Raw genomic sequence first — 26,030 nt, 5'->3', positions numbered from 1 at the left:
GCAAATCTTGAAATTTTTCAGAAATTTTCAAAAACCCAATTTTTAGGGACCAGTTCAGGTCTGAAGTCACTTTGTGAGGCTTACATAATATAAACCACCCAAAAATGACCCCATTCTAGAAACTACACCCTTCAAGGTATTCAAAACTGATTTTACAAACGTGGTTAAACCTTTAGGTGTTCCACAAGAGTTAATGGCAAATGGAGATAAAATGGAGATAAAATTTCAGAATTTCGATTTTTGGGCAAATTTTCCATTTTAATCCATTTTTTCCAGTAACAAAGCAAGGGTTAACAGCTGAGATTAGATCAAGAGTTAACAGCCAAACAAAATGCTATATTTATTGCCCCTATTCTGTATTTTGCAGAAACACCCCATATTTGGCCGTATACTACTGTACGGGCACACGGTAGGGCGTAGAGGGAAAGGTGCGCCGTGTGGTTTTTGGAAGGCAGATTTTGCTGGACTGGTTTATTTACACCATGTCCCATTTGAAGCCCCCCTGATGCACCCCTAGAGTAGAAACTCCATAAAAGTGACCCCATTTTGGAAACTACGGGATAAGGTGGCAGTTTTCAGACTATTTTTAGGGTACATATGATTTTTGATTTCTCTATATTACATTTTTGTGAGGCAAGGTTACCAAAAATAGAAATTCTGAAATTTCATCTCCATTTGCCATAAACTGTTGAGGAACACCTAAAGGGTTAATAAAGTTTGTAAAATCAGTTTTGAATACCTTGAGGGGTGTAGTTTCTTAGATGGGGTCGCTTTTATGGAGTTCTACTCTAGGGGTGCATCAGGGGGGCTTCAAATGGGACATGGTGCCAAAAAAAAAAAGAAAAAAGCCATCAAAATCTGCCTTCCAGAAACCATACGGCATTCCTTTCCTTCTGCGCCCTGCCGTTTGGTCATACAGCAGTTTACGACCACATATGGTGTTTTTCTGTAAACTGCAGAATCAGGGTAATAAATATTAGGCTTTGTTAACCCTTGCTTTGTTACTGGGAAAAAAAAAAAGATAAAAATTGAAAATTTGCCCAAAAATTGCTGTTTTGGCAAAGTTTTTATTTAATTTTTTTGACCGTGTTCATCTAAAGGGGTTAGCTCATGGGGTGTTTTTATAGAGCAGATTCTTCCGGGCGCGTCAATATTTATTTATGTTTTACACTATATTATCTTTTTATAAACAAAAAAAAAAAACATTTTAGTATCTCTATAGTCTGAGTCATTTTTTTTTTTTAGTTTAGCCGATTATCTTAGGTAGGGGCTCATTTTTTGCAGGATGAGAGGACGGTTCTATTGGCACTATTTTGGGGGCCATATTACTTTTTGATCGCTTGCTATTACAATTTTTGTGATGTAAGGTGGCAAAAAAAAAAAAATATACCTTTTTTGCACAGTTTTTATTTTATTTTTTTGACAGTGTTCATCTGAGGGGTTAGGTCATGGGGTATTTTTATAGTGCAGATTCTTACGGACGCAGCAATACCTAATATGTCTACTTTATTTATTTTAGTTTTACTAAATAATATTTTCGAAAATTTCTTTAAGTTTTAGTGTCTCAAGTCTGAGAACCATAGTTTTTTATCCGATTGTCAGTGGCTAAATTGGGATATAAATTTAGTACTCCATGGAAGTGTGGTACTCCCTGAAGCAACCATTAATGCAGAGGCCCGGATGATCGGGGCACGTGTCACACTGAGTAGTGGTGTCCTTCTGTATCCCGCTCCTGTGACACACTCTGCACCTTTTTTGGGTCCGTCCCTTCTTTCCAGTATGGGGGAACACACCTGTAAAGTGTTGGCCAGGGACGATCCTGGCGCCTCTAGTTCCCGAGTTACTCCGGCCTGCTCTTTCACGGTCAGAAAAGATCAGGTCCTTGAGGACTGCCTCATAGAACTGAAGGAATGTCCCTGTGTTGCCAGCGCTCCGGGACAGCACAAAAGAGTAGTACAAGGCAACCTGTGCCATTTTTTGTACCATGCCTGGGTTTTGCGCATGGCATTATATGGCTTGAGGACTTGATCAGAGAGATCAACTCCTCCCATATACCTATTGTAGTCGACGATACAATCGGGCTTGAGGACCGTTGCTGCGGTACCTCGCACAGGGACAGGGGTCATGTCGTTACCATGAATTGTGGACAGTACAAGGACATCCCTCTTGTCCTTATATCTGACCAGCAACAGGTTTCCACTGGTAAGGGCCTTGAGGACTCATCATCGCTAGATGAGGAGGACGCGGATGACAAAAGGAAAATGGGGTCATCCTCGTCCTCACCGGGGCTCTCGGACTCGGAGGCAAGCTGGGCGTATGCCTCCTCGGCCGAGAACATCCGGCGGGCCATAGGGGAGTGTGTGTGTGTGTGTGTGTTAAACTTTATTTGGTGTGCGTGTGTGGGGGCACGGCTGTTTCGCGAACTTACCCTAAACCTAACAGACAAAACAAAAAAAACAAACAAACTAAAAATCTAACACAAAAAAAAGGCAAAAAATTTGAAAAAAATAAAGAAATTCTAAATCGCTGATAAACCGTCCGAAGTTGATCAGTGGTGGGGTGTGCGATGCGCCAACAGTGGCCACAGTCAGCGTACGCAGAAGAACAAAAAACTGCTTGCGGGGGGGAGGGGGGCAGGCTGCAGCACCCCTGGGGGGTCTAGGGTCACACCGCTGTGCTGTGGACCCCAGACACCCGATTTAGGGCAATGTAACAAAAATAGTAATTTTTTTTTTTTATATACCCTCACTAACTTTCCCTAAATATCCCTGCCTAACCTAATCTTTCCCTAAATATCTGGGTGCACAGATAGGGGTGCTGGGGCACAGATGGGGTGCTGGCTGATGATCCCTGCACAGATGGGGGTCCTGGCTCTGAGATCCGATGCAGCCCCTGCAGCCGACCAGTGAGAGGCGATCGTGGGAGGTGATGTCACATCCCCTCTCAGGATGGTGATTGGTGGTGTATTATCACACCACCGATCACCATCCTGTTCCGGGTTATCGGGTCCCCAGAGATCCGAATAACTCGGAAACGCAGCAAACCGGAGGTCTGAATTGACCTGCGGTTTGCTGCGATCGCCGACACTGGGAGGTGGGGTCACAGGACCCCCCCGGCGCATTGACCCAAGGTGCCTGCTCAATGATTTGAGCAGGCACCGGGTTCCGATTACCGCCCGCCGGGCGGGGGTGATCGGAACTGTACATGAGTACCAGGACAACATGCCGTACCGGTACGTCATGTGTCTGGAAGAGGTTAAGTCCCCATGGATACAGACTACGTCGACCTTTCGGCCAGTATACTCGGCAGGCCGCACCAGGGCAGCTCTTACCAGGGACACCAGGCTCCCTGAATCCAGCAGTGCCACTGCCAGAGTGTCCCCCACTTCCACCTGGCACAGGTGGCTATTGTCCATAGTCTCGGAGGTTCCTGTGGCACACAATTTTCTGGCATATAATGAGTGGCGGTAGCCATAGTTGGTGTCCATGGGTTCCCCCCGATAAGGACAGTCGGCTCTTATGTGTCCAGGCTCTTGACAGTGCCAGCAGACCACCGGGGTTGGGTCTGCAGAGGGTACGTCCCGAGCGGGTCTAGCTGGCACCGGCCGCCAAGTCTGGGATGGAGATTTCCAGGGTTTGACTGGCCCCCTCCCAAAAGAACCCCCCTGTAGATTTCTGGTGGCCTCGTAACGCTCGACCATCTCCAAGGCATTACCCGGAGACACCTGGCTGATCCAGCGCTGGAGAGGGTACGGCAAAGCCCTCCAGAACACATCCGCCAGCAGACAGTCCAGCATAGCAGTGGGAGTCAAAACATCAGGCTGCAGCCATTTTTTGCAACCGGTGTAACAGTTCATAGTACTGTGGTCTGGCAGGTTCAGCTGGGTTAAATTCCCACTGATGCACCCGCTGGGCCCCGAACAACACATTCACCACCAGTCTTGCCAGTATCTCACCTTTTACGGTCGGGTAGTTGGCCGCTTGAACATCGGGGAGACCAAAAACAATTTTCTGGGGTCCAGATGTCAGGAACGGAGCTATGACCTCAGCCCACTGGTCTCGGGATAACTTTTCCCTCACGGCCACCTTTTCGAATACCGCCAGATAGGTCTCGACTAGAGTTGAGCGGACACCTGGATGTTCGGGTTCGACCGAACTTCGGAAAAAAGTTCGAGTTCGGGACCCGAACTTGACCCCGAACCCGAACCCCATTGAAGTCAATGGGGACCCGAACTTTTGAGCACTAAAATGGCTGTAAAAATGTCATGGAAAGGGCTAGAGGGCTGCAAATGGCGACAAAATGTGGTAAAGAGCATGGCAAGTGCTCTGCAAACAAATGTGGATAGGGAAATGACTTTAAATAACATAAAATACATTTTAAAAAAAAGAAGAAAATAATAATCTTGATCTAGGAGGACCAGGTCCATATGGAGTAGGAGGTTGAGGAGGCGGTGGATGTGGTGGTGTAGGTGGAAGTGGCGGTGGAGGAGGAGGAGTAGGAGGAGGTAGCCTACACTGCTTTTGGTTTTAAAATTTATTTTTATTTTTTAAAATTAGGGTACACCCCAAAACATTGGGAAATATAACCCTCCAGTCGTGCTAAACACATGTTCAGACAATACACTGGCTGCAGAGCAGGCCAGCACCTCCAAGGCATAAAGGGCAAGCTCAGGCCATGTGCCCAATTTGGAGACCCAGAAGTTGAAGGGGGCAGACCAGTCATTCAGTACGTGTAGGCATGTGCACACATACTGCTCCACCATGTTGGTAAAATGCTGCCTCCTGCTAAGACGTTCCATATCAGCTGGTGGTGGTGGTTGTGGCGTGCTGACAAAGCTTTTCCACATTTCGGCCATGCTAACCCTGCCTTCTGAGGTGCTGGTGGTGCCCCAGCTGCGTTGGCGACCTCTTCCTCTGCCTTGTGCTTCCACTGTGCCCCCGCTGCCACCAGCAGCGCGTCTACCAGCGTGCGCTTGTACTCGCGCATCTTACGATCATGCTCCAGTGAGGGAATTAAGGACTGAGTAGTGGCCTTTGTTTTTGTGGTGCTGTGCTGATGGGATGGTGGGACCCAGTGCCATGGGTGGCATTGTCATACAGCAGAGGTGCTGTTTGACACCTGGGTCCCGCCGCCTACTAGGGCAGTGATGCTTTGTCACCGCATTGTCGCTGCGCCTTTTTGTCAGAGTAGGTCCCACTCAAAGAGGTGACCTTAGCGTGGCGAGTGGGATTATGCCTTTTGATCAAAATGTACACTAATGCCTCTTGTACAGCATGCAGTATGGGGGGCTGTACACTTTAATATAGCGCTGAGAAGCGAGTTAGATCAAAGCATAGCATTGTGGATGTGCTATCCAGTTCTGTTCTTCTCCCCCAGAGAATTAAGGACGGTACATTGTCCTTGTAACGGGGATCCAGCAGCGTGGCCACCCAGTAATCAGCACAAGTTAGAATGTGGTCAACTCGGCTGTCGTTGCGGAGACACTGCAGCATGTAATCGCTCATGTGTGCCAGGCTGCCCAGAGGGAATGAAAAGCTGTCCTCTGTGGGAGGTGTATCGTCTGTGTCCTCTGTATCCCCCTATCCACGCATCAGTGATGGCCATGAGCTGGTCTGGGTGCCACCCTGCTGTGAACATGGTTCCTCTTCCTCCTCCATCTCCTCCTCATCCTCATTCTCCACCTAGTCATCCTCCAGAACTGTGCCCTGACTGGACAATTGTGTACCTTGGGTTTGTGGGTGCAGGAACCCACCCTCGGAGCCACTTGGGAATGACTGGCCGGAAACCCTACAAAATGATCCCTCTTCCTCCTCCTGTGCCACATCCTCTTCCATCATCGCCAGGAGTATTTTTTCAAGGAGGCATAGAAGTGGGATAGTAACGCTGAGAACGGCGTTATCGGCACTGGCCATGTTGGTGGAGTACTCGAAACAGCGCAACAAGGAACACAGGTCTCGCATGGAGGCCCAGTCATTGGTGGTGAAGTGGTGCTGTTCCGCCGAGCGACTCACCCGTGCGTGCTGCAGCTGAAACTCCACTATCACCTGCTGCTGCTTGCACAGTCTGGCCAGCATGTGCAAGGTGGAGTTCCACCTTGTGGGCACGTCGCATATGAGGTGGTGAGAGGGAAGGCCGAAGTTACACTGCAGCGCTGTCAGACGAGCAGCAGCAGGGTTAGAATGCCGAAAGCGCGCACAGACGGCCCGCACTTTATGCAGCAGCTCTGACATATCGGGGTAATTTTTAAAGAATCTCTGCACCACCAAATTCAGCACATGTGCCAGGCAATGGATGTGCGTTAAACCGGCAGCCGCTACGAGATTTCGCCCATTATCTCACACCACCAGGCCGGGCTTGAGGCTGACTGGCACAAACCACTCACTCATCGGTCTGTTGTTCAAGGCCCGTCCACAGCTTCTGCGCGGTGTGGGGTTTGTCCCCCAAACAGATAAGTTTTAAAACTGCCTGCTGTCGTTTACCCCTGGCTGTGCTGAAGTTGGTGGTGAAGGTGTTACGCTGACTGGATGAGGAGCTGGTAGAGGATGAGGAAGCAGAGTAGGAGGAGGAAGCAACAGGAGGCAAACTGAAGCGCCCTGCAATCCTCGGTGGTGGAAGGACATGCGCCAAACTGCTATCCGCCTCAGTCCCAGCCGCCACTGCATTTACCCAGTGTGCTGTTATGGAGATATAACGGCCCTGACCGTGCTTACTGGTCCACGTATCCGTAGTCAGGTGCACCTTGCCACAGATGGCGTTGCGCAGTGCACACCTGATTTTGTCCCCTACTTCGTTGTGCAGGGAAGGGAAGGCTCGCCTTGAAAAGTAATGGTGGCTGGGCACTACGTACTGTGGGACAGCCACCGCCATAAGGCCTTTAAAACTATCCGTCTCCACCAGACAGAATGACAGTATTTCAAAGGCCAGTAATTTAGAAATGCTGGCATTCAGGGCTAGGGATCGCGGGTGGGTAGTGGGGTACTTCCTCTTCCTCTCCAGTGTTTGGGAGATGGAGAGCTGAACGCTTCCGTGGGACATTGTCGAGATGCTTGGTGACCCAGGTGTTGGTGTTGCTGGCAGATCCTCTGTTTGCGGGGTGGCAGGTGGCACTGTCACTCCAGAGGTGGATGAAGAAGCCGAGACTGCAGCAGAAGAGGAAGCAGGAGGAGCCAGAGACCTTTCTTGGTGTTTGAGGTGTCTACTCCACTGCAGCTCATGCTTTGCACTTAAATGCCTGGTCATGCAGGTTGTGCTCAGGTTGAGAACGTTTATGCCTCGCTTCAGGCTCTGATTGCACAGCGTGCAAACCACTCGTGTCTTGTCGTCAGCACATTGTCTGAAGAACTGCCACGCCAGGGAACTCCTTGGAGCTGGCTTTGGTGTGCTCGGTCCCTTGCTGCGGTGGGCAGTAGCAGGCGAACTGTCTAGAGGACGGCCGCTCCGCTTTTGCACCCTGCTCCCTCTTCTGCTGTGCTGGTGGCTCTGTGAGACCACCGCCTCTTCCTCCGAACTACATAGGTCACTCGCATGACCTTGATTCCATGTGGGGTCGAGGACCTCATCGTCCTCCACATCATCTTCCACCCAGTCTTTACCCCTGCCTTCATTTTCGGTCTGCACACTTTCGAAAGCCCCAGCAGTCGGCACCTGTGTTTTGTCATCATCCGAGACGTGCTGTGATGGTCCTCCCATGTACTCATCTTGAAAGATAAGTGGTTGGGCATCGGTGCACTCAATCTCTTCCACTTCTAGGGCAGGGCTAGGTGGATGGCCCTGGGAAACCATTCTAACAGAGTCATCAAAAAGCAGAAGAGACTGCTGCATGACTTGGGGCTCAGACTGCTTGGCTGATTTGCAAGGGGGTGAGGTGAAATAATGATGGACATCGGCTGCAGGTGCCTACTGTGGTCTTTCAGCAGGAGACTGGGTGGGAGACAATGTGAAGGAACTGGATCCACTGTCAGCAACCCAATCTACTATCACCTGTGCTTGTTCAGGCCTCACCATTCGTAGAGCAGCATTAGGCCTGACTAAATACCGCTGCAGGTTTTGTCACCTACTCGCACCTGAGGAAGGGGTTTCACTTGTGCGTGTAGCTGGCACAGATCGACCACGTCCTCTCCCTGCAACAGGAGCTCCACCAGCAGCACCACGACCTGGGCCACGTCCCTTATTGGACGCTCTCCTTAATATTTTAATTTAGGATCTTGCCCTAAATGGGTGTTTAATTAATAGTAGAATAGAACGACAGTATGTAAAGGGTGTATCTCACACGGCCTGAACCAGTGTCGGCCTGAATTAAGTATTTCTTTGCCCAAAATGGCTGTATTTCAAATGCCGGAATCAAACCCCTGTATGTAGAGGGTGTATCTCACAGGGCCTGAACCAGTGTAGGGCTGAATTCAATATTGGTGCACCAAATGGCGGTATTTCAAATCTCTGAATCTAACCCAAATTAATTAAGATTGTATCTCACAATGACATCTGCATTAAAGGTTGGCAACTAAATTTTTGTCCCAAACGAGTCTTTGTTTAACAACTGAATTTAACAGCAGTATATAAGCCTGTAATTTCACACATGCTGATGCTGCAAGGCCTGAAAATAGTGGTTTTTGTAAAAAAAAAAAGGGTGTTTTTCACGTTGTGGGACGCTCCTGCAGCTTGCAACGCCATCACATGTTGCAACAGTAGCTGGTTAGTTTCCTGCTGCTGCTTGTTAGCCTCCACAAGGGCCTTTACGACCACCTCCATTTTGTCAGGGGACACAGGTCACATCTTTGCCGCTTCATATAGGATATGCACTTGTGCCGGGGAAAACAAAAACTTTTAGGCCTTCAGGCCTGCCTCACTGTGTCTGCCCGCATCCGACACCAAATGTGGGGATTCGCTCTGGTAGGCATGGTAAGCGGACGCAGTACAGAGGCAAAAACAAGGTTGTAAAGCAAAGTTCTGTGTTTTATTCACACATATGGACAAACAAGCCAAAAGTAACGGTGTTCAGTTTTGGTGCCTGTTCACACCACACAAAGTCCACAGTGCAAAAATCCTTCACCTGATCAGCAGTTTTCCACCCGCAGTCCACAGCAGGCTTTAGAGGCCTATTTCCCCAGCACTCTCAAGACACAGACTCCACAGCTTCTCTGACATGGAGGATAATCCACCACAGCTGAACGTGCTGGCTGGGTTTTTATATCCCAGCCCAAAACCCGGCCTGGAACCGTGGGGAACAGCCACCCACCTTGCTCTTTGGCTGCTCCCAATAAGAACCGGCCCGGATCGGCTTTACAGCCATACTAACAGCTGAAGTGTCAGACTGCAACTGCAAAACTGACACTTAAGGGGAAAAAAAAATCGGGTTCTTACCTCACCGAGGCCAGGAATCTTGGTGACACATATCTTCCGTCAATGACGGGCCCTTGTTCCTTCTTACACTGGGGAATTTTTTTTCTTTTTTTTGAAAAGCAGCACTGTGTGGTGACTGATCTGCTGCCGATTCTGGAAGTTGTGTGCCAAGAGTGAACTTTGTCTCCTGCCAGGTGAGAGCTAACCGTATACAATGCCTAGTGGATACTAGAGCAACCAGAATAGTCTAGAGGAAATATGGTATAACCTTTCTGAGGGTCGGTTGACTTCAATCTTTGTTGTAGGGATGGGGTTGACAGGCACATCTGTACCCCTACGCAAGACAAAACCTTTGACCATTACAGTTGAATCAGGACTACTTGTGGTTGCACAGGTGTTGGTCTCTGAGACATCTTTGCTGTCTGCTGTAGAGGCTTAAATCACTTTTCAGGATGATACGATTTTACGTAATTGCTCCTCTCAGTCACAACACATTTATTCATCTATACTATATACTTATGCATTTATGTATGTAACTTCATAGGGTGAAGCCGCACCGTAATTATCAGGAAGAATCAGGGGCAGATTGGCCATAGACCTTACAGGGAAATTTCCCAGTGGGCCCATGCCCAGGGGGCCACACAAGCACTTCTCTCTGACGGACAATTGTCATTTTTGGGGATGTATTTTGTGCCATTGGCGGCAGTATTTTGTCATGGACTGTCGCTGTGTTGTGGTGGTATAATGTTCCACAATATGGTATTGCTGGCCCTGTCTTCCATCAATTTGGACCCGACTACAAAACAGGGCCACTTTTAGTTCCCAGTCCGCCCCTGGTAAGAATTCACGGATCCAGGCTGCCTTCTCCGGCTGGCAGGTCCCAGGCAAATTATGGACAAAAGATAATGGACATGGGTCGACTAAATATGACCCCAGTAAAAATACATATAAAGCCGGGGTATTTCCCATTAAAAGAAAATCATGCACCTATCATGCCAAACCCTCATACCACTCAATCTAGGTGGTTCACAGTTGTAGACTTGGCCAATGCATTTTTATCTATTCCTTTAAATGAAGAGAGTCAGGAATATCTGGTTTCTCCTATGAAGGTAGACAATTCCGTTGGGCCCCTCTACCTCAAGGTGGTAGCGCCCTCCTCCTCTGCTTTCTCTGAGTCATTGTCTTAAGTTCTGCAGGGGCAGAAATCATACTATTACACCACAAAAACTCATTCAGTAGGTTGATGATCAATTGTGCAAAGGCACCCAACGAGAATGTTCAGAGGAAAGTGAATCACTTTTACAGTTTTTGGCTGAGGTTAGATGCAAGGCTTTTAAAGACAAGCTACAACTGGTGAGGTCTAGGCCCCACCTAGTTGGGGGAGATTGAGCTTACAGCAGAACAAGAGGCAGTTTTCCAACAGCTAAGGCTACTTTCACACTGGCGTTTTGGCTCTCACAAGCGGTACAAAATGGATCAGTTTTGCCCTAATGCATTCTGAGTGGAAAAGGATAGGCTCAGAATGCATAATTTTGCCTCAGTTTGCCTCAGTTTGCCTCCGTTCTGTCTCCATTCCCCTTTGGAGGCGGACAGCAAAATGCTGCTTGCAGCGTTTTGGTGTCCATCTGACGAAACTGAGACAAACGGATCCGTTCTGACACACAATGTAAGTCAATGCGGATGGATCCGTTTTCTATGGCACAATAGAAAACGGATCTGTCCTCCATTGACTCACGTTTTGGCTATGCTAAAGATAATACAAACTAATCCGTTCTGAACGGAAGCAGATGGTTGTATTATCTGAACAGATCCGTCTGTGCAGATCCATGACGGATCCGCACCAAATGCGAGTGTGAAAGTAGCCTAAAACAGAACATTTTATCAGCACCATCACTTGCCTTGCCTGCTAAGCCTTTCATACTGTTCTGCCATGAGATCCAAGGACATGCACAAGGAGTTCTGACACAAACACATGGAGCTAAGCAAAGACATTGAGTATAGTATTCTGAACACCTAGATCCAATCAGCTGAGGATCACCATCCTGAATAAGGGCTGTTGTAGCTGTAGCAGTCCTAAAGTACAAGATAGCAGACGTGTTGGAACACTCATTAACCATCTAGGCAAGAAATGCAGTCACTGAGATACTACAACAGGCCTACACCAAACATCTGTCAGCGGCAAGGCTTACAAGATTTTAAGTTGCTTTGTTGTCACCTTTTAATGTCACCATAAATAGATGCATAATTCTGAACCCAGCTTCATTGAGGGGACAGATTAATATGAGTATCATGAACCCACTGTGCCACGTGAACCCCTCGTTCTTCACAGTACCGCTGATAGTGGGGATAGACTTTCCGAGGGGAACACCAGGTCACTACCTCTTGAGGAGAATTGGCAGACGAGCCAGCTGGTACAGGCAGACCAGAGGTACAGTCGTAGTCAGCAGGCCGAGTCGTAATCGGGAGCAACAGTGCAAGACTGAAGGATGCAAAGGCAAAGTCAAACAAGCAATGGGTCAGGGCAGGAGGCACAGGTACAGGTCAGGCAATCTGGTTCAGCAACAGGAGAGTCTAGACAGAGAAGGTAAGAATCAAACAGTTATACACGAGTCCAGACACACAAGCATGGTCAGGTATATAGGAACACCAGCACAGACAACAGCAGCCTTTGCAGGACACAAGGACCTTTGACGTTCAGGCACCTGGGAAGGGGGATGGACCACTTATATAAGTGCAAGAAGCTAGGATTGGTCAGCACATTCAAATGTGCTAAACCTATAAATCACAGGAAGTAACCTGCGCTGGCCCTTAAGTAAGTGCTACAGGGAACAGGCTGGAAAGCATGCTGAGCCCAGGGTTGGAAGAAAACCGTGGAGCGGATTCCAGGAAGGATGATGATGCCTGAAAGGACAGATCCCAGGACTGCGGCGGTGAATGGAGAAACACTGGCAGCTGATTACCTCCGAACACAGATCCCGGGACTGTGGCAGTAAGTAGGGGAACATCGGCGGTCAGCAACTGCTGCTACAATAAGGAGTGGGAACAAAGCAAAGAGGCCTATGACAAGGATTGGGAGAAAACAGAACGAGAGAGGGAACATATGGGGATGCATGAGGAATGTATATGGTACAGACCCTCAAATCACACAAATTTATTTTCCCTTTTCTTGGGATCCTAAAGACTTCCATGATTGTATGGAAGTCATGAAAAATGAGATGAAAGACTATGTCACTGATGTATCTTTGGAAAACACAGACTTGAACAGAACAGAAATGTTTGTGGATGGGTCCCGGTACTACCAGGATGGCAATCTATGCATTGGATATTCAGTGACCACTGAGAATGGGTTTCTAGTACAAGAACCGCTCCGGTTCCAGCAAAAACACTAGTGTGAAAGTAGCCCCAGTTGAAAATTCAAAGGATGAAAGCAGAGACAGGAAAATCTTAGGTAAACTATTTGCTGATAGCTCACACTGAACAGAAAAACAGGGAACAGACTTAAGCCTCATGCACACGACCGTTGTTTTACTCCATGTCCGTTGTTCCGTTTTTCTGCGGACTCATTGACTTTCAATGGGTCCGTTGAAAACTCGGCTAATGCACCGTTTGTCATCCGCGTCCGTGATCCATGGTTCCAGTCCGTCGAAAAAATATAACCTGTCCTATTTTTTTCACGGAAAACGGTTCGCGGACCCATTCAAGTCAACGGGACCGTGAAAAAAACGCGGAGGCACACAAGATTTTTATCCGCATCCGCGGCCGTTTTTTTCCTGTCATTTGCATGGCAAACTTGACAGACTTTTTTTTACTTTCCTTCATGTCTGGTGATCCTCCAAAAATCAAGGAAGACACATGGAAACAAATCACGGAACAACGGAACCTCAACAACGGTCGTGTGCATGAGGCCTTAAGCTACTTTCACACTTTTGTTTCTGGGTCAGCCTGTGAGATCCGTTTCAAGGCTCTCACAAGCGGCCCAAAACAGATCAGTTGAGCCCCAATGCATTCTGAATAGAGAAGGATCCGTTCAGAATGCATCAGTTTGGCTCCGTTCCGCCTCCATTCCACTCTGGATGCGGACACCAAGACGCTGCTTGCCGTGTTTTGGTGTCCGCCTGGCGATACGGAGCCAAACGGATCCGTCCTGACTTTACAATGTAAGTCAATGGGGACGGATCCGTTTTCAATGACACAATATGGTGCAGTTGAAAACGGATCTGTCCCCCATTGACTTTCAATGTAAGTCAGGGCGGATCCCTTTTGACTTAGACTTAAAAAAAAATAAGAATAATGCAAACGGATCCGTTCTGAACGGATACAAGCATTTGCATTATAGGTACGGATCCGTCTGTGCAGATACCAGACGGATCCGCAGCTAACGCAGGTGTGAAAGTAGCCTTAAACGTCATGAGATGATCAGGGGCCAGTTAATTCTTACTGATTGCTGGATATACACTGCGTGCAGAATTATTAGGCAAATGAGTATTTTGACCACATCATCCTCTTTATGCATGTTGTCTTACTCCAAGCTGTATAGGCTCGAAAGCCTACTACCAATTAAGCATATTAGGTGATGTGCATCTCTGTAATGAGAAGGGGTGTGGTCTAATGACATCAACCCCCTATATTAGGTGTGCATAATTATTAGGCAACTTCCTTTCCTTTGGCAAAATGGGTCAAAAGAAGGACTTGACAGGCTCAGAAAAGTCAAAAATAGTGAGATATCTTGCAGAGGGATGCAGCACTCTTAAAATTGCAAAGCTTCTGAAGCGTGATCATCGAACAATCAAGCGTTTCATTCAAAATAGTCAACAGGGTCGCAAGAAGCGTGTGGAAAAACCAAGGCGCAAAATAACTGCCCATGAACTGAGAAAAGTCAAGCGTGCAGCTGCCAAGATGCCACTTGCCACCAGTTTGGCCATATTTCAGAGCTGCAACATCACTGGAGTGCCCAAAAGCACAAGGTGTGCAATACTCAGAGACATGACCAAGGTAAGAAAGGCTGAAAGACGACCACCACTGAACAAGACACACAAGCTGAAACGTCAAGACTGGGCCAATAAATATCTCAAGACTGATTTTTCTAAGGTTTTATGGACTGATGAAATGAGAGTGAGTCTTGATGGGCCAGATGGATGGGCCCGTGGCTGGATTGGTAAAGGGCAGAGAGCTCCAGTCCGACTCAGACGCCAGCAAGGTGGAGGTGGAGTACTGGTTTGGGCTGGTATCATCAAAGATGAGCTTGTGGGGCCTTTTCGGGTTGAGGATGGAGTCAAGCTCAACTCCCAGTCCTACTGCCAGTTTCTGGAAGACACCTTCTTCAAGCAGTGGTACAGGAAGAAGTCTGCATCCTTCAAGAAAAACATTATTTACATGCAGGACAATGCTCCATCACACGCGTCCAAGTACTCCACAGCGTGGCTGGCAAGAAAGGGTATAAAAGAAGAAAATCTAATGACATGGCCTCCTTGTTCACCTGATCTGAACCCCATTGAGAACCTGTGGTCCATCATCAAATGTGAGATTTACAAGGAGGGAAAACAGTACACCTCTCTGAACAGTGTCTGGGAGGCTGTGGTTGCTGCTGCACACAATGTTGATGGTGAACAGATCAAAACACTGACAGAATCCATGGATGGCAGGCTTTTGAGTGTCCTTGCAAAGAAAGGTGGCTATATTGGTCACTGATTTGTTTTTGTTTTGTTTTTGAATGTCAGAAATGTATATTTGTGAATGTTGAGATGTTATATTGGTTTCACTGGTAAAAATAAATAATTGAAATGGGTATATATTTGTTTTTTGTTAAGTTGCCTAATAATTATGCACAGTAATAGTCACCTGCACACACAGATATCCCCCTAAAATAGCTAAAACTAAAAACAAACTAAAAACTACTTCCAAAAATATTCAGCTTTGATATTAATGAGTTTTTTGGGTTCATTGAGAACATGGTTGTTGTTCAATAATAAAATTAATCCTCAAAAATACAACTTGCCTAATAATTCTGCACTCCCTGTACACTCATTCTCCTATAGCAGCCAAGGATATGCCATGTCTAGTAATGTCACTAAACAATACAGAAATAGAAAAACTTGCAAGTAAGCCCCAATTATTTTCATTGTCAGGTGAGGATGCCAATAAATTGGTCCTTCTGGCAGTGACCGGGTGTTTGAACAATCTTTGGCTAAAAGGACTTGGAAGAGGGATATTTTCATTGGAGTATTAGATACAGGACACTGTAATGTTCTGAATTGAGGTGGGGCAGCGTGGTTGTGACACAGACGCAACAGTCCCAATGCAGTAACAGAGATTTATTTCAGCTCCACAGGGATTCAGCAAGACAACAGAAATAAAACCAAAAAACATTCGCCTGGTTCGGCTAAACAGAAATAACACCAAAACGCATTCACCTGGCTCGACTGGTATAATGCCTCACGCTCCCAGGGTATGGTAACACTCGGCTCTGTGACCAGCCTGTAGACTGCTGGTGTCTCTCAGCTGGGTTGTTTGCAGAAAGACACTGCTGGTTCACTCAGACTTTTATGTACCTGTAATGAGGGACTCTTTCCTCAGCTGAATGGGCTGAGTCTCCCCCACTCTCTGTAATGGAGTGAGAGTGGGAGTGGTGAATCCCACCATCTATTCACCACTCCAACCAAGCCGGCTCTGATTTTACCATTTACCAACAGTTCAGCAACTAGGCTCCTGAACAAAACAACATTATCCGGCTTTTAAAATCTCGTCCAGCTTAACTTTCCGGGGGCGAGATATACACGCCCTCCAATACAATTCCTACTGTCTGCCTACACCCCCCTTCTCCAGACTGGAGGTCTGGGCCCTTTGAGCCACCATGCAATGGATTCTTGACAGCACGTCTGCATTGCCCTGTGACTTCCCTATGTTCTCGGGAAAAATGTAAATTCTGTAGCGCAAGAAACCATCTTGTAACCCTGGTTTTCTTTTCCTTATTAATCTTTATCCAAACTAGTATGGCATGGTCTAACATTAGTTTAAAGGGAACTTGGCACCTCCAAAAACTATCCCAAGCCGCCAGCAGTACCTGACAGTAGCCAGCAGCGTGTTTCCGATGATAATTTTCTTCCTGAAGGCCGATGCTGCTAAAGCTCAGAAAATGTTCTTTTATCCCCTGCCAGCGGGCTTCTCTAGTCATGCTTGAAGTCAAGGGGGCAGCGGCCTCCTTGCTTCAAGTCAAGGTAACCACGCCCCCTTCCCTGCCCCTTCGCTGTGACTGACAGCCAGCAGTTTGGCTGGCTTTGCTGAACTCTCTGCATAAGCGCTGTCAGTCACAGCGAAGGGGCAGGGAAGGGGACATGGTTATCTTGACTTTAAGCAAGGAGGCCGCTGCCCCCGTGACTTCAAGCATGACTAGAGAAGCGCGCCGGCAGGGGATAAAAGAACATTTTCTAAGCTTTAGCCGCATCGGCCTTCAGGAAGAAAATTATCGTTGTAAACACGCTGCTGGCTACTGTCAGGTACTGCTGGCAGCTTGGGATAGTTTTTGGAGGTGACAGGTTCCCTTTAAATTTCCTACCTAGCAGGTAATACTTCAAGGATTCTAATGCCCACTTTATTGCGTAGTTTTTTTCTCCACCGGCGTCAACTTCCTGTTTAAATATAATACCAGGTGTTCTTCACCATTTACCATTTGGTATAGTACTGCCCCCAGTCCTGTGTCAGAGGCGTCCATCTGTACTAAGAACTCCTTGGTGAAGTCCGGTACCGCCAACACCGGTCATTCACACAGAGCCGATTTCAGACAGTGAAACACTTTCTCAGATTCTGGGGACCAAGACACCATTACGGACTTTGTTACTTTTGTCAAGTCAGTCAAGGGTGCTGCTATTGCCGAAAAATTTGTTACAAACCTCCGGTAGTATCCAGCAATCCCTATGAAGGCCACCACTTGTTTTTTAGTTACTGGCCTCGGCCAACCTTTCTCCACTTGGGGCTTAATTATACCCCTGCCTAGAACATATCCTAGGTATTTGGCTTCTTCCAGTTCCACTGCACATTTTTCTGCATTCATTGTAAGACCTGCGTCACTTATAGCATCTACTACTGCCTGTACTTTATGGAAGTGACTTCCCCAATCTGCACTATATACAACCACATCTTCTAGATAAGCTTCTGCGTAATAACTATGGGGTCTCAAAATCAAATCCATCAACCACTGGAATGTTGCTGGGGCCCCATGTAACCCAAACGGCATGTTCTTGTACTGGAAAAACCTTCTGGGGGTGGAAAAAGCCGTTTTTCCTTGGCTCTATCTGTTAAGGGAATTTGCCAATACCCTTTGGTCAGATCCAGAGTCGTCATATATCTTGCCCTGCCTATTTTATCGTTCAATTTGTCGACTCTGGGCATGGGATATGCATCAAATTCGGAGATTTCATTTCGCTTTTCATTGCAAAATCGCCACGTCCCATTTGGTTTGGGAATCAACACTATCGGGCTGGACCACCCACTTTGTGAATATTCTATTACCCCCAAATCTAGCATACGTTTCACTTCGATCGAGACTGCTTCCCGACGGGCTTCTGGTATTTTATAAGATTTCAGGTTTACTTTGTTCCCTGGGTCAGTGACAATATCATGATTTACTAGGTGGGTCCTCCCAGGCAGGTCCGACCACTTCCTTTTATTCCTCTGCAGGAACTGTTTTACTTCCTGCTGTTGGGTCTCGGAGAGGGTTTCTCCTATTTTAATTGTGGGAGCTGGATGTGGTGACATACTACTCTTATTTTGCATATTACTGTTTCCCAGGGAGCTTTGCACTTTGGATTGGTGTGTCGAGACTCTTAAATGAGGCTCCACAGTGTTTTCTGTAGCTAGTCTCCCTAACATCAGCTACTGTTTTGTTTGAGTAGTCTCCAAGGCATTGCTCCTGGTTAGCCAGTATCCTACTCCACACTGATGAGGGGCAACACCCCGAAACAGCTGTCTGTGGATGGATAACTGGCTTAGGTCTTCCCCGTCACATTCTTATGCTTGTAAAAGAGAGGGATCTTGACATAGGGGCCACTTAATATGGTGGATTTGGTGATCTCTGTAATGGGGACACCCCTTTGCTTGGTTTTCCTTCCTTTGAGGGATATCTGGCTTTCACTGTGTTGAAGAGTACCCATAACTGGGGCTTCACGGTTATTTTGCATACGACATACTACTCTTGGGACTGGCAGCGATCAAGGCCTCCCTGTCATTCCAATGTTTTATTAAGTTTACATGATACACTTGGTATTGTTAAAGTCTTCCTGGTTGATTTACCTTATAAATTACTTCTCCGACCTTCTCTACTACCTCATAAGGACCTTGCCACTTTGCCAAGAAATTACTTTCGAATGTTGGCACCAAGACCAACGCATTGTGATCTAATGTATGTAGGCAGCACATCTCGCAGGTTTAAAAATCGCATTCTTGAACACTTGAATTATATTAACAACCCAAACATTTTAAATATTTCGAATGCAGCCAAGCACTTTATATATAAACATGCACGCCAAGTGTCATCGTTTCAAGCTTTTGCGATTGAGCGAGTATTGGCCCCCAGAAGAGGGGGGGATTATCGGGAAAAAAATCCTTCTCAGGGAAGCCTACTGGATTTTTAGACTTGGTACTAGAACTCCAGCAGGTCTTAATCTGAAAAAAGAACTGACCTATGTTTATCAATAGACTATGAAACAAATTGAACTGTCCATCTATGCTGGCAACTTGGTATTATGGTTAAAATACACTTACTGATTTGCCCTGACAGACTGTCCTGAGGTCCGCACACATCTCTGTTCATCGGTCTTCCAACATAGGACTATAGTCAGACGGTGCGTCTTTTCGGCCTAATATGAAGCGATTGAAAATCGGCCTCATCATGGCACTTGTGACCTATCACGGGTTATACGTGTATATACAGTGCTGACACCTGCATACTATGTTCCACGCAGGATGTCGGCACTGCTGTTATATGATGAACTATGATGGGAACAATTTACTGACAATTTGTATTTAACTATATATAACACTATCAAGCTGTCTAGTACAATTTACCCTGATGTAATAGGTTGTAACTGGTGGGAGTTCTGAGGGCCATTGTTTTCTTTGTTTTATTGTATTTTTATTTTATGTAACATGTTAATAGGGAATGATAAATGGATTTTTAAACAAGGATACATTCACACTATGCGGCTACTGATAGTAAGCAAGTGCCACGGTGACCCCAGGGTTAATTTTCCTCCGGGCAGTGTCCGCATAGTGTGATAGCAATTATGTCAATCATGGTTGCAAGGTGTGTTGATGTGTGTGGCAACCTAGGAAGTCGGAGACTCCCTTCCCTGTCACAGGGGGGGAGTGTTCCTTGACTCCTTTAAATAGGAATGCCACACTTGGCAAACTGTTACGACTAAGGGTGGTTACCCGAAACGCGTCAACGCTATGTCATGTGGAAGGTGGTGATGTCTGTTATTTTGATTAACTATTAAAGTAAAGCTGAAAGAGGAACCTCATATGTCTCCAGGACCGTCTTCTTTTTACTTACCTGCAGCCTGCTACGGGAACACTCCCCCAGGGCCTCTGGAGCCGGGACTACATCTTTATTACGGAGGTGAGCTGGATAAAGTGTTTCTATACACCAAGACCAACACCCTGTTGCCCAAATTGAACCGTCTGATTTCCGCTGCCCTGTTATTGTAATGACCGGCGTCACGCAAAGGGAGGGAAATGGGAAGGCCCTGTCCAAGGGAGAGGGAAAGGTGGTGACCCCTGACTCACCTTGCGGCTGGCACCTGACTGCCCTGACGTCCCTAGACGGGTTCCTCAACCGTACGCCGATCACGTGTCTAAACCCTGGCTTTCCCTAAGATGAGCCCTATGTAGTGAACGGGGCGGTGGGATCACTAGTCCGCACCACTGACACTAAGAGGAAAACACCAAGGAGAAGACAGACAATACAGACAAACATATAATCCCAGGTGGGCGACAACAGCAGACTGAGAAGGCCCAACAGGGATCCGGAGGGTAACGTTCTGGAACAACAACCAGGGAACACAGTTACACAGCTCCAGTGGGTCAGTATAGAAGTCCAGGCAGGAAGCTCTATATCTGGCAACCAGAGAAGGTGGGAGAGGGGAATATAAGGAGGTTGGGAGTGCTGGACAAGAAACAGCTGAGGAGAAGGAGCTACGGATCCCTGAGTGAGCCAAAAAGGGTTGCAAGGCAAACCCAGAAAGCTACCATAAAGAAACAGCACAGTCTTTCTACATAGAGCGCGCAGCCACCCGCTGCGACTTCCTGACCCTGGGTATAACGGAGTCAGGCGTGGCTCTTGACACCCTCGTGACAGTACCCCCCTCTCTACGAGGGGCCTCCGGACACTCAGGACTAGGTCTCTCAGGATGAGAGGCATGAAAAGCCCGAACTAACCTGTCGGTGTTTACCTCAGATGCTGGAACCCACATTCTTTCCTCGGGACCGTAACCCCTCCAATGCACCAAATATTGAAGAGAGCGGCGGACCCGACGAGTATAAACAATTTTGGATATTTGAAACTCTAGATTACCATCCACAACAACAGGAGGGTGTGGCAGCGGTGACGGTTCTAGAGGTGGAACATATTTCTTGAGTAACGACTTATGGAAGACGTTATGGATTTTAAAAGTCTGAGGTAGCTCCAGGCAAAAAGCCACGGGGTTAATGATGGCTACTATTTTGTAAGGACCAATGAACCTAGGACCCAGTTTCCAAGAGGGAACCTTTAATTTAATATTCCTAGTAGACAACCACACATAGTCATTCACTCCTAGGTCCGGACCTGGCGACCGTCTCTTATCAGCCATGCATTTATATTTACCTCCCATATTTTTCAAGTTAGCTTGCACCTTCTGCCATACCGATGAAAGAGATGATGAAAACCGTTCCTCTTCGGGAACCCCAGAAGACCCCCCTCTTTGAAAGTACAGAATTGGGGATGAAAACCATATGCACCAAGAAATGGTGACTTACCAGTAGATTCCTGACGGCGATTATTTATGGCAAACTCGGCTAACGGTAAATATGACACAAAACATCTTAGATATGTCTCAAGGTTTTGGTTGGAACGCTCAGTCTGTCCATTCGACTGAGGATGGAAAGCTGAGGAAAAGTACAAGTGTACCCCCAAACGGGAACAAAAAGCTTTCCAAAACTTAGAAATAAACTGGGTTCCCCTATCCGAAACAACATCGGAAGGGACCCCGTGAAGCTTCACGATTTCACTGATGAATACCTGAGCAAGAGTCTTAGCATTAGGTAGTGCGGGTAACGCAATGAGGTGTACCATTTTGCTAAACCTGTCCACTACTACCAAGATAACTGTTTTACCCGAAGACAAAGGTAAGTCAGTGATAAAATCCATTGACAGATGTGTCCATGGCCTATTGGGAATGACAAGTGGCAATAAAGACCCTGCAGGACGTGTATGAGAGACTTTCGCGCGCGCACAAGTAGAACAAGAAGACAAAAAATCCATTACATCCTGACGCAACCTTGGCCACCAAAAACGACGAGACAATAGCTCCAAGGTTGCTTTACTACCCGGGTGCCCAGCAAGTGCCGAATTATGATGTTCCTTTAATAATTCGAGACGCAGGTTCAACGGTACAAACAATTTCTCTGAGGGGCAAGAGACCGGGGCGTCCCCCTGGGCCTCTAACACCTTCCCCTCGAGAACAGAGTGTACCGCAGAGACAACCACTCCTCTTTGTAGAATGGGTACCGGATCACTCACATTACCCCCTCCAGGGAAACAACGAGATAATGCATCTGCCTTGGTATTTTTTGCCCCAGGACGATAGGTAATAACAAAGTTAAACCTGGTAAAAAATAGTGACCACCTAGCTTGTCTAGGGGTGAGACGCTTAGCTGATTTTTGTGGTCCGTAATCACATTGACGGGATGGATTGCCCCCTCTAAAAAGTGACGCCATTCTTCAAACGCTAGTTTAATAGCTAATAGTTCCCTATTGCCAATATCATAGTTCTTTTCTGCTGCAGATAGTTTTTTAGAAAAGAAAGCACAAGGACGCCATTTACCAGGAGACGGACCCTGAGACAGCACAGCCCCCACTCCCACCTCTGACACATCGACTTCAACAATAAAAGGCTGGGAGACATCAGGTTGGATTAGTACAGGTGCCGAGGTAAACCTCTCTTTTAGAGAGGAAAAAGCAATTTTAGCGGCGTCAGACCATTTAGAAAAATCAGTCCCCTTCCTAGTCATGTCAGTAAGGGGTTTTACAATCACTAAATAATTTTTAATGAATTTTCTATAGAAATTTGCGAAGCCCAAGAACCGTTGCAGTGCTTTGAGGTTCTCAGGAAGATCCCAATCTAAAATTGCCTGGACCTTCCTAGGATCCATACGGAAACCTGAAGCAGATAATAAATAACCTAGGAACTGTATTTCCTGAACGGCGAAGACACACTTTTCAATTTTGCCATATAATTTATTCGTCCGTAGGAACTGCAGTACCTGTCTGACATGCCCCTTATGTGTTTTCAGATCAGACAAATAAATTAAAATATCATCTAGGTATATCACCACAAACCTGCCGATAAGATGACAAAAAATGTCATTAACGAAATGTTGGAAGACAGCAGGAGCATTGGTCAGACCGAAAGGCATGACTAGATTTTCATAATGCCCCTCAGGGGTGTTAAAAAGCTGTCTTCCACTCATCCCCTTCCTTAATACGAATCAGATTGTAGGCCCCCCTAAGATCAAGTTTGGAGAACCACCTAGCACCCGCAATCTGATTAAACAGGTCAGGAATGAGAGGAAGAGGGTATGGGTCTCGGATGGTTATCCGGTTTAATTCGCGAAAATCTAGGCAAGGACGCAGGCCCCCATCTTTCTTTTTAACGAAGAAAAACCCTGCAGCCACGGGTGAAGAAGAGGGTCTGATGTGTCCCTTAGGCTACTTTCACACTAGCGTTCGGGGCTCCGCTTGTGAGTTCCGTTTGAAGGGGCTCACAAGCGGCCCCGAACGGATCCGTCCAGCCCTAATGCACTCTGAATGGATGAGGATCCGCTCAGAATGCATCAGTCTGGCTCCGTTTGTCCTCCGCTCCGCTCAGCAGGCGGACACCTGAACGCAGCTTGCAGCGTTCAGGTGTCCGCCTGGCCGTGCGGACGCAAACGGATCCGTCCAGACTTACAATGTAAGTCAATGGGGACGGATCCGTTTGAAGTTGACACAGTATGGCTCAATTTTCAAACGGATCCGTCTCCCATTGACTTTCAATGTAAAGTCAAAACGGATCCGTTTGCATTCTCATGAACAAAAAAAGAAAAATTATTATTTTTTATTTTTTTTTGTTCATGGTAATGCAAACGGATCCGTTCTGAACGGATCTAAGCGTTTGCATTATAGGTGGGGATCCGTCTGGGCACATACCAGACGGATCCGACCTAAACGCAGGTGTGAAAGTAGCCTTAGCCAAGCTCTCGGAGATATAAACTTTCATGGCTTGTCTCTCCGGACCCGAAAGATTATATAACCTGGTCTTGGGTAATTTTGCACCGGGAATAAGGTTAACCGGGCAATCATAAGGACGGTGAGGTGGTAACTTCTGACAACCCTTTTCAGAAAAAACGTCCTCAAAGTCTGAAACAAATGTAGGTAGGGTAGCTATGGAGGCGACTAAGCAATTGCTATTTAAGCAATTTTCTCTGCAATGCTCACTCCACTCCAATATCTCCCTGGCCTGCCAATCCACCACTGGATTGTGCGCTACCAACCAGGGAAGACCCAACACCACCGGAGTGGGAAGCCCCTCCAGAACATAACATGAAAGCAACTCGTTATGGTGGTCCCCTACCCGAAGGTGTAAGTTATGGACAATGTGAGGGAGGTTTCTCTGAGACAGAGGAGCAGAATCAATAGCGAATATGGGAATAGGTCTCTGTAGTGTACAGAGAGACAAACCCATAGTGTGGGCAAAATGGGCATCTATCAAATTTACTCCTGCTCCACTGTCTAGAAAAAAAGAAATGGTCTCCATCTTAACGCCAAAAACAACAACCGCTGGCAACACAAATTGCGATGTTCGTATGGAGGAAACGTATACCCCCCGGCTGACATCCTCCACACAGCCTGGGGTTAGTAGTTTTCCGACGGTCTTTTGTTTTTGAGGAAGGAAGGACAGACATTAATAAAATGACCCCTCTCCCCACAGAAAAAGCAAACCCCACGCCTACGGCGAGCCTCAGGAGGATGGACCTGACGAGTAGTTCCTCCTAGCTGCATAGGCTCTTCTAAGTCCGTACAGACTAACTGCTGCTTGGGAGGGGTTACCAATTGCTCCGGATTTTTCAATCTGTCCCTAAGACGTCTATCTATTCTGATAGCAAGGGACATAACCGCATCAAGGGAAAAGGGAGTCTCATACAGCGCAAGCGCATCCTTAATCCTTTCGGATAACCCAGAGCAGAACTGACTCCTGAGAGTCGGGTCGTTCCACTGGGTATCCGTAGCCCACCTACGGAACTCTGAGCAATACTCCTCTACTGGCCGCTCTCCCTGTAGGAGTCTCCGTAATTTTGATTCAGCCAGTGCGACTCGGTCAGGGTCGTCATATATGAGACCCAAGGCCCCAAAAAATTCATCCACTGACCGGAGAGCCTGGGAATCAGCGGGTAAAGAGAACGCCCAGGATTGCGGGTCCCCCTGCAGTAGGGAAATAACAACCCCCACCCGCTGTTCTTCATTACCAGAGGAGTAAGGGCGCAACTTAAAATATAATTTACAGGCCTCACGGAACGTCACAAATTTGTCCCTTCCCCCAGAAAATCTGTCAGGAAGAGCAACCTTGGGTTCCACAACAACCTGGTTACCTGTAGCAACCGCTGGGCTTGCGGTCTGTTGTAATTTCTGCTGTTGCTGGAGGACCGACGCCTTCAATCCTGCCACCTCCAAAGACAGGCCTTGAAGTTGCTTTGACAAAGCAGCAATTGGATCCATACTGGATTCTAAGTAGGTAGAAAGAAAAGTTTTTTATTTTTTTACCTACACAAAATAAGGGCCAGATATAATGTAATGACCGGCGTCACGCAAAGAGAGGGAAATGGGAAGGCCCTGTCCAAAAGAGAGGGAAAGGTGGTGACCCCTGACTCACCTTGCGGCTGGCACCTGACTGCCCTGACGTCCCTAGACGGGTTCCTCACCCGTACGCCGATCACGTGCCTAAACCCTGGCTTTCCCTAGAATGAGCCCTATGTAGTGAATGGGGCGGTGGGATCACTAGTCCGCACCACTGACACTAAGAGGAAAACACCAAGGAGAAGACAGACAATACAGACAAACATATAATCCCAGGTGGGCGACAACAGCAGACTGAGAAGGCCCAACAGGGATCCGGAGGGTAACGTTCTGGAACAACAACCAGGGAACACAGTTACACAGCTCCAGTGGGTCAGTATAGAAGTCCAGGCAGGAAGCTCTATATCTGGCAACCAGAGAAGGTGGGAGAGGGGAATATAAGGAGGTTGGGAGTGCTGGACAAGAAACAGCTGAGGAGAAGGAGCTACGGATCCCTGAGTGAGCCAACAAGGGTTGCAAGGCAAACCCAGAAAGCTACCATAAAGAAACAGCACAATCTTTCTACATAGAGCGCGCAGCCACCCGCTGCGACTTCCTGACCCTGGGT

Source organism: Bufo bufo, chromosome 5 (genome assembly GCF_905171765.1).
Source record: "Bufo bufo chromosome 5, aBufBuf1.1, whole genome shotgun sequence".
Lineage (NCBI taxonomy): Eukaryota > Metazoa > Chordata > Amphibia > Anura > Bufonidae > Bufo > Bufo bufo.
The sequence above is the reverse complement of the archived record's forward strand: the minus strand, read 5'-3'. Positions refer to the sequence as shown.